The following is an 8,217-nucleotide window of genomic DNA, read 5'->3' as shown; positions in this document are numbered from 1 at the left end:
ATATATATATATAGTAAATATAGAACTAATATAAAAGCTTCAGGAAGGTAAAGCTATAGGAGGTAAATCATTGGTTATATTTTCTATGGTTATTTGACCTATAAGAATCATTTTCAGTGTAAGTTTCCATCAAACTGAGTTGGAGCAACCAATTACTGTCTCACGTGTGATGTGTGACATGAGTTGGTCTGTGATATTAGGCTAATAGGGTACAGGAGAAAGCATATACAGACCCCGAGCAAAGCTCATTCTCACCCCCTCCGATTGGATGGTTGCCATAGAAACACATCAGAAGTTCATGCATTAAGGCTGCTCAATTATTGGGGACTGGTGAGCTAAGGTCTTTGATTGTCTTGTCGGAGCTTTCCGCTTAACTTGAACTACAGGTACAACGTGTCTGGCACAAAGACTGTGATTAAGAGAAAATGGTCAACTAGAAGTCTTGAAGGTAAGTCAAGCCTGTGGTGTACCCTTCATTTATTCAGTGCTAAACTGCAGCCCGCTGTACAAATGAGCTGCATTTCCTGACAGCGATTTTCAAACGGTGGCATAAGTATATTTTAAATTATGAAATACATTCATAAAATCTACTTATTTATTCAACTGACTACAACAGTCTGGTCAGGATTAATAATTATCATATTATTGAAGACCTTAGGCAATCAACTTCACACCACTAAAATAAATGTAAATATGATATTTTATGCATAGAAATATTGCCATATAAATAGAGATTTAAAAGTAGATGCCGAAAAAAAATTTGGGGTGTTTGTGGGTGTCACCACTAAAAAAGAGAATACTGAGTGGCAGCAAGTTACAGCTGCTGTCAGCACTGCTACTTCAATGAGAGGAGCAAAAATGATCAGATCTTAAGGTTGTTGATTGATGAAGCAGTGACAATACATAAAAATATTTTACAGGCTGTCAATGTTGTGTCTGCAACACAGAGGGAGACAGCACAGTATGCAAATAAACAAAAACAAAAAAAAACTGACAGACATAGCACCATCTTTTTCTTCAAATTCAGTATTATAATATCAATTTGGATTTCCATGGCATTGAAAGCTATGTTGGGAAGGCCATGGTTTAAGAAATAGTTCACCAAACATGAAAATTTGCTGAAAAGGCCATTAAGAAGAAGATAAGTTTGTTACTTCATATATATTTGGAGAAATTTAGCATTATATCACTTGCTCACCAATGGATCCTCTGCAGTGAATGGGTGCCGTCAGAATAAGAGTCCAAACAGCTGATAAAAACATCACAATAATCCACAAGTAATCCACATTAAGTCAGTCCATCAGTTAACGTCTAGTGAAGTGTTTTTATCAGCTGTTTGGACTCTCCTTCTGATGGCACCCATTCTCTGCAGAGGATCCACTGGTGAGAAAGTGATGTAATGCTAAATTTCTCCAAATCTGTTCTGATAAACAAACAAACTCATCTACATCTTGGATGCCCGGAGGGTGAGTAAATTTTCAGGTGAACTATTTATTTATTTATTTTTTAGTGAACTATTCGTTTAAGGTCATTGTGTGTCAGCTGTATGGCAACATGTTTTAGGATCCATGTTCTCCATATATTCATATATAAGTCTTCTCTGCCACCTAGTGGTCATGAAGGACTCTCCAAAACTGTCAAAAAGACTTGCTATACAACCAAATTACATTAATTTAAAATATTTAATTTCCCAAAAAGCACTGTCTTTTCAGAAGATATGGTCAAATTAGTGCAGTTCACAGAGAGATATATTTTTGAAAAGTGTTTCACAACTGGGACAGGATGCAGTGTTAAACACTATATCTAATAAATGGTTTTAAATCCATTTAAAATCTAAGACAAACATACACAGCTTTACTGACCTTTAACCAGCTCCATAACATAGAACAATCTGCTGATATAAAACTATAGCTGCCAGTGGTATTACATAACCATTAATTCAGACATTTTACTCAGTAAGGTTTTGACCCAGCATGGCTCATATACACATAGACATATTGGGCAGGAGAGCCCGGAATAACAACTGACCCTGGCAGACTTAGACAGCAGCCCTCCTCACTAAACAATCAGCTCTTGATTGTGTTAAGTAAATACTTTGCATTCCATGTGTGTTTGTGATACATCGATAATAACAATAATAAGAACAACAACAACAATTATTATTGTTGTTGTTGTTATGCTATATAAAATATTTTGTACAAATACAATAAATATAAATGTTTGGATCATAATCAAGAAATGTTTACATTTTCCAAAGTCGTCATGTCAGTCTGCATGTGACCATGTTAGAGAATTGTGTTTTTACAGCCTGTTGCTTGCTCACTCCTGGAGTTGATAAATCATCCCAAGATGTTTTGCAACTCGGACTTAAAAGTTTCTGCAATCTCACTGGTAGAAATTATGGCTATAATGGCTACCGTTTCATCGGAGTCACTGCAGGTTCTGTTAGCACACCTGGGGCCAGTTGCATAAACAGTCATTATGGTAAGACTGTGTCTTAAAGGTGGGGTAAGCGATTTTTCCAAAACGCTTTAGAAAACTGGTTCGGGCCGACTAGCAAAACAAACTTGTAGCCAATCAGCAGTCGTTCATGCCAGACTGGGGAGAGAGGTGTTGTAATAATATAAAATATGTGAAAAATAATGTGTTTTTCAAACAACTTAGTATGAGAGCCTGTTCTAGTACACCCCCAAAACAAAATCAAGACTTTGTAAAAGAGCATAATAGGACCCCTTTAAGAACTAGTTTCACCAACTAGCAATAGACAAAGGGTCTTACTTTTCTCATTCAAGTTAGACCAGTCTATCATTTTTGTAACAGAATTGTAAAAATCATGACCGGTCTTGAAGAGAAAAAAATTAGATGACTAACTTTTTAAGACTAGTCTAGCATGCAACTGGCCCCTGGGCTGAAAACAGCGGGCCTGCTATTTTAGGTGTCGATGAATTACTGGCAATGGTTAAATGTTTAAAGACATGATATCTTGTACTGATACAGAAATTATTTTAAATTGTGCAGAAGCCTCCAGAGTTTGGTCACGCTCTGTTTACCCTGTAGTCGCCTGCATCATGTTCAAGGCTTCGCCGTTGGCCTACACTGGAACACCTCAACACAGTCGCCACCTGGTGGTTCTGTCGCAACCAGGTACAAAAATGAATGGTTCTCTGTTACTTTTTATTTATATATAAATGTATATAATTATGTAGCTATGCACCACCAGTTTGTAATAATTAAGATTTGTTTATGTTTTTGAAAGCAGTCTCTTATGCTCACCAAGGCTGCATTCATTTGATTAAAATACAGTAAAATTAGCTGAGTTGGTGCTCAAATATCAGTTATTATTGGTGCTCAATTATTATTCAGTGCTTGTATAGATAGATTATACTTTTGAGAAGTACATATATTGGAAAATATAGGCATTGGGTACATGTATCTCTTAGTGGCAGTTTGGATTTTTCCAACTATGTTTTTAAGTCAGTGTTTTGAAGTTTTGAACTGCAACTGAATGTGTTTGAATATTTGTTTTGAACACTCTCAGAAAAAAAGGTACAAAAACTGTCACTGGGGCGGTACCCCTTTCAAAAGGCATACCTAAACTGTACATATTAACACCTAAAAGGTACAAAAGTGTACCTTTTTAAAAGGTACCGCACCAGTGACAGCTTTTGTACCTTTTGTTCTGAGAGTGTATGTTTAAATAATATCAGTGAACATGTTCTAATCTACTAATTAAACATATGTTAGGTTACACAGAGATCCATGTATCTGGAACCCAAATCAATAAGGCGACTGATTGCAGGGGGCAACAGTGTTCTGTTAACATCACAGGGACAATAGACTCCTATATTCTGCCTTCATAAACACATTCCTTGGTTTTATTTTTGTTAGTTAATAATGCGTCACTCTTTTCTTTGCCAGAGGTGCTGGTTTAATTGCAAAGAGTTACAAAAGAAGCAATCTATTGGTAAGCATGTTTCATATAGATTCTTTGGTACAATCTGTTGAACAGGTTCTCAAGGAAATCTCTGTAACCAAATGATGCAGATGGACAGAAAGAGAGAGAGAGAGAGAGAGAGAGAGAGAGAGAGAGTGAAAGTGAAAGACAGACAGACAGACATAGTCATTTCCAATAGCCACATAGCTGGAATTGATGCATTTGTTTCACCTCTGCTTTCAGGCCAAGATAACTCCATCCATTACAGTATGTTAAATATCTTGGACTTAATTGAATGGATTTATTTTGATTATAGATTATTTTTTTCCACTGAATGCCACTGGACATTGAAGACTGAAGCAAAAAGTTTGTGCACACAAAAAGAAAATGCTGCTCCATCTACTCAGAACACTTCTTCAGTTAAGCATATATGCACAAGCTAAAAACACAGATATCACGCTTCCCTTCACTTCAGTCACCGCAGAGTCTGTCACACCTGGATTTGGAGTGAGCCACTGACGTCAGCGGTGAGTTAATTTACTTAAATGTTTTAAAAGGTGTTTTACAGACTTTATTGTCATTCTAATATAATATAAAAATGCACTTCATGAGAGATGTGTTTCTTGCCTATATAACTGAATATATTTGAACCTTACTTAAGAATCAAACTGACTGCATTTAGTTTGAAGTATTCTTAAAAACTATCAGCCAAAAAATGACATTTATGTACCCGACTGCTAAAACAGGTGCAGCCTCAAGGGGCTGTTGAGGAGTGGCCCTGCGGGGACTTGAGTTGAATGCCTTTGGTACATTTGCAGAGTGTACAACTCTGGGGCAATGGAGATATGACTTCATCTCACAATGAGCCGTTGTCTGGTACTTACTTATAATATTTTGGAGTCTTAGAGTTGAAAGCTATATTCATCACCGTTGATGTTGAATCATAAGAAATGAGTTTCAACGCAAAGTGCCTTTTTTTGAAAGGCAGAAATATTTGCTGTCGCCACTGTGTTGTTCCTCCAGTCCCCTGATGCTGATTTTTGTATTCTCATCAATCCCTGACGAGGAGTTAAGTATTAAAATTAGTTGTAAGATGTATGTTTACTGAAAATAACCGATTGATTTGAGTTGTTTATTCAGGAATCATATTGCACTGTAAGGCTGTTTTTGAAATTGCCCCCTATTCCATACATTAGTCCACTAATATAGCTGAAGGAGTGAATGAAAACAGCACTGGTTGTGCTGATGATTTTTGAGCGTGACCCATAATGACTAATCTTGTGACTGCAATGTCCAAACTTCACAAAACATGCAAAGCAATACAGTCTTAAGAAACATACCAAATTTCATGCATTTCTGATGCTCAGGGGGCATTGATCTCATAGCGAACACATTAATAGCGTCTAGTATGTAGTTTTTAAATATCTTGGCTCAGTTCATTAATTGTGTTCATTTTAGTGTGTTAGAGATGGCAGATGGCAGATTCACCAAAAGCTCTGGGGTCATAGAAGTGACAGAAATGACTTTTTCGGGAGCCTAAAGGGTGGCAGGATAATGTGCTATGAAACTCTACAAAGAAACAGTGCAATGTCAATATAAATTTATTATAAGTTTTCTTACAAAATTCCTTATAAATGCTCATATACATTTTTAAACAATTTATTATACATTTTCTTACATTTATTATAACATTTCATATAAATATTAAAACAATTTGTAAGAAAAAATTTTTTTTTTAAATGCATTAATTGTTACCAAAATTTCTTATAAATTCTTACAAACTCAATGTATTGATGTCTCCAGTAGGTGGCAGTAAACATATATATATATTTGCGGCACCATTGTCAACTCTTACAGTAGAGTCAGTAACTATCAGTTTCTAAGGCCATTTTAATCATAATTCTGCACAGAAAACCTCAAGAGTTTGTACTATAGTGACAAACCACACCACCCTCAAGTGAATTAATAAACAAAAGCATCTGTACTATAACAGTAATGCTATTCCCAGCTGAGGTCACAACTGTGTCTACCAACTGTGAAGTTTTATTTATGTTGCCAGGCATGTGTACGGTCTAGTCTTTTATCCCAACTGACCCGAGTACCTCTCCCCAAAAATACACCCATCGTCACCATCCTCATCCCAATCCACTGCATTTATCATCCTCCGCGCTTATACACAGATGAATGCCCTCACTTCTGTCACTGAGCTGTTATGTGGTTGTGCCAGACCACAGGGAATCATCACAAGTCTATTGTGTCCTCACAGTACACATGTCTACTTGAGCACACGTCCCGGGATCAGGCCCTTTGTTATGAAAAGCTCGACCTGCCCCAAAGTGACCCGCAGTCTGTGCCTCTGTCCCCCACCTCTCCCACCCCTTTTCTGAATCCGGGAGAAACTCAGAGCCAGGGCCATATGGCACTGCCACACCACTGACAGGAACTGTAGACAGAAAAACAGAAACATGGGCTATAGGCCAACTTAGGCCATCAAGAACCCAAATATGTGTGTGTAGTGCAGCAATGTTATTTTTAGCGTTGTGCTGTTGTTGTTTCTTCGCTGTGTTTACATGGTATACACAGAAGCCTTTTTGCAGGTGCTTGGCCTAATCAAAAGTACTCAAATGCACTTGCGTCAAGGGTTCTCTTTAAGCATCAACTAGCGCTTTTGTAAAAGAGCACTGATGAGTCAATGTTCACCTTCACGTGCTGTTGTGTTGAAAGAACAGGAAGCCGCCGAAGGAGGCAGACGATAACCTGGGTCACCTTTGAGCTTTGCCTTTTCTTTTCTTTCCATTTATTTGTACTGTGCATCACTTTGGCAAAGTCTTGTGTGAATCGAAACAGTATTTACAGCTGAAGAAAACTGGCGATGCATCACCATTCTTTTTCCAAGAAAAATGTACTCCCTCAGTGTTCCTTTTTTGACAGCATATGTTAATAGGCAGTTTCCAATGGAAAAAAATATACGTTTGTTCACTAAAAACTAGCATGTTATGGAGGCACGTTGAAAGAAAGTCTAGAATTGTAGTTCAAAAGGTCTAGCAATCTGCTACTTTTGTAGAGATGTCAATAAAATCTTTTGAGGAGATAAAAATGTACTATGTAGTTTTGTGTGTTTGTTTGTGCTGTCGAGTTTTTTTGAAATGTGCCCCACATTGTTAGAGTCCATAGTTTCTGTGGCAGAAAGAAATTATAACTCATCCATTTTTGATTACAGGATAGCAGGATGATAATTTGTTTGTGACAGCACTGGTCTGAATATGTCTAAACACATAATTGTGTGTCATCTGCAAGGCAATCATAGCTGACATCCTCCTTTGACATGTAGGTGCATGTTGATGACAAACATGTCACTGAGAGTATCAGAGAAATGGCTGAAAGTAAATGAGCATTTTTGCATCTCGTCTCAATCTGAGAGAGTTATTATGTTAATTAATTTTTATATGAGGAACCAGTAAAAACATTGCTTTTAGAATATTGACAGGGCCGTTGTTTCTGATGTGAGCAAAGAAGCGTGAATCCAACGTGTGTGGACAGCAAATTCATGCTTTTAAAATACTTGCTATTGATGCAGTGAGATCTTGATGAAGGTTTTCATTCGGACCTCTCAGACATTGTTTGCTATTACTCAGAGCAATTTCTCAGTCCAGGTGAGGATAATTTCAATTTGTTGCACAGTTGGTTTCCTTAAAGCTCGCAACTGTTGCCTGTCCTTAGATTATCTGCCCATTTTGAGCATCAAAGAAAGACAAATGTTCGCTTCTCACTTCAATAATGGTGGTCTTTCAAAACAGACACAAAGTCAATGCAGTAAAGAAAAACGGCACATGGTATAAGGAAAGGCCTGGAGAAGAGCACCAGTAAATCTTGAGAAGGCCGATCAATGAGGGGTCTGATTGCATTGGAAATAACATCTGCTTAATGGGTTGCTGTAAAATATAGCTGCATATCTATTAATCAGAAATGCATCACTAAAAAGGATAGCCAGACAGTTTAAAAAAAGATAATTTTTGCTTCAAAACAAAAGAGCATGTGGGCTACAATTTAGGTGTATGACACTCAAACACGGAGGTTTTTTGGTGAGGTTTTCCTCACCATTGTAACGAGCTGCTTTTGCAAAGTTCCGTGAAAACGTTTCAGCTTTTATTTTAATTTTTCGCCCTGAAGAAGATATCACAGGTTCATCAAATTCGTCGAAATTATCCATCCTCCATCACTTTTAGTTAGCTTTGACGAAACTCCTCTCAGCTAGCACGTCTTTTCAAAGTGAAAGTAGCCTT

This window comes from Sinocyclocheilus rhinocerous, unplaced genomic scaffold (genome assembly GCF_001515625.1).
Source record: "Sinocyclocheilus rhinocerous isolate Xijiao unplaced genomic scaffold, SAMN03320098_v1.1 scaffold620, whole genome shotgun sequence".
NCBI classification, from domain to species: domain Eukaryota; kingdom Metazoa; phylum Chordata; class Actinopteri; order Cypriniformes; family Cyprinidae; genus Sinocyclocheilus; species Sinocyclocheilus rhinocerous.
The sequence above is the reverse complement of the archived record's forward strand: the minus strand, read 5'-3'. Positions refer to the sequence as shown.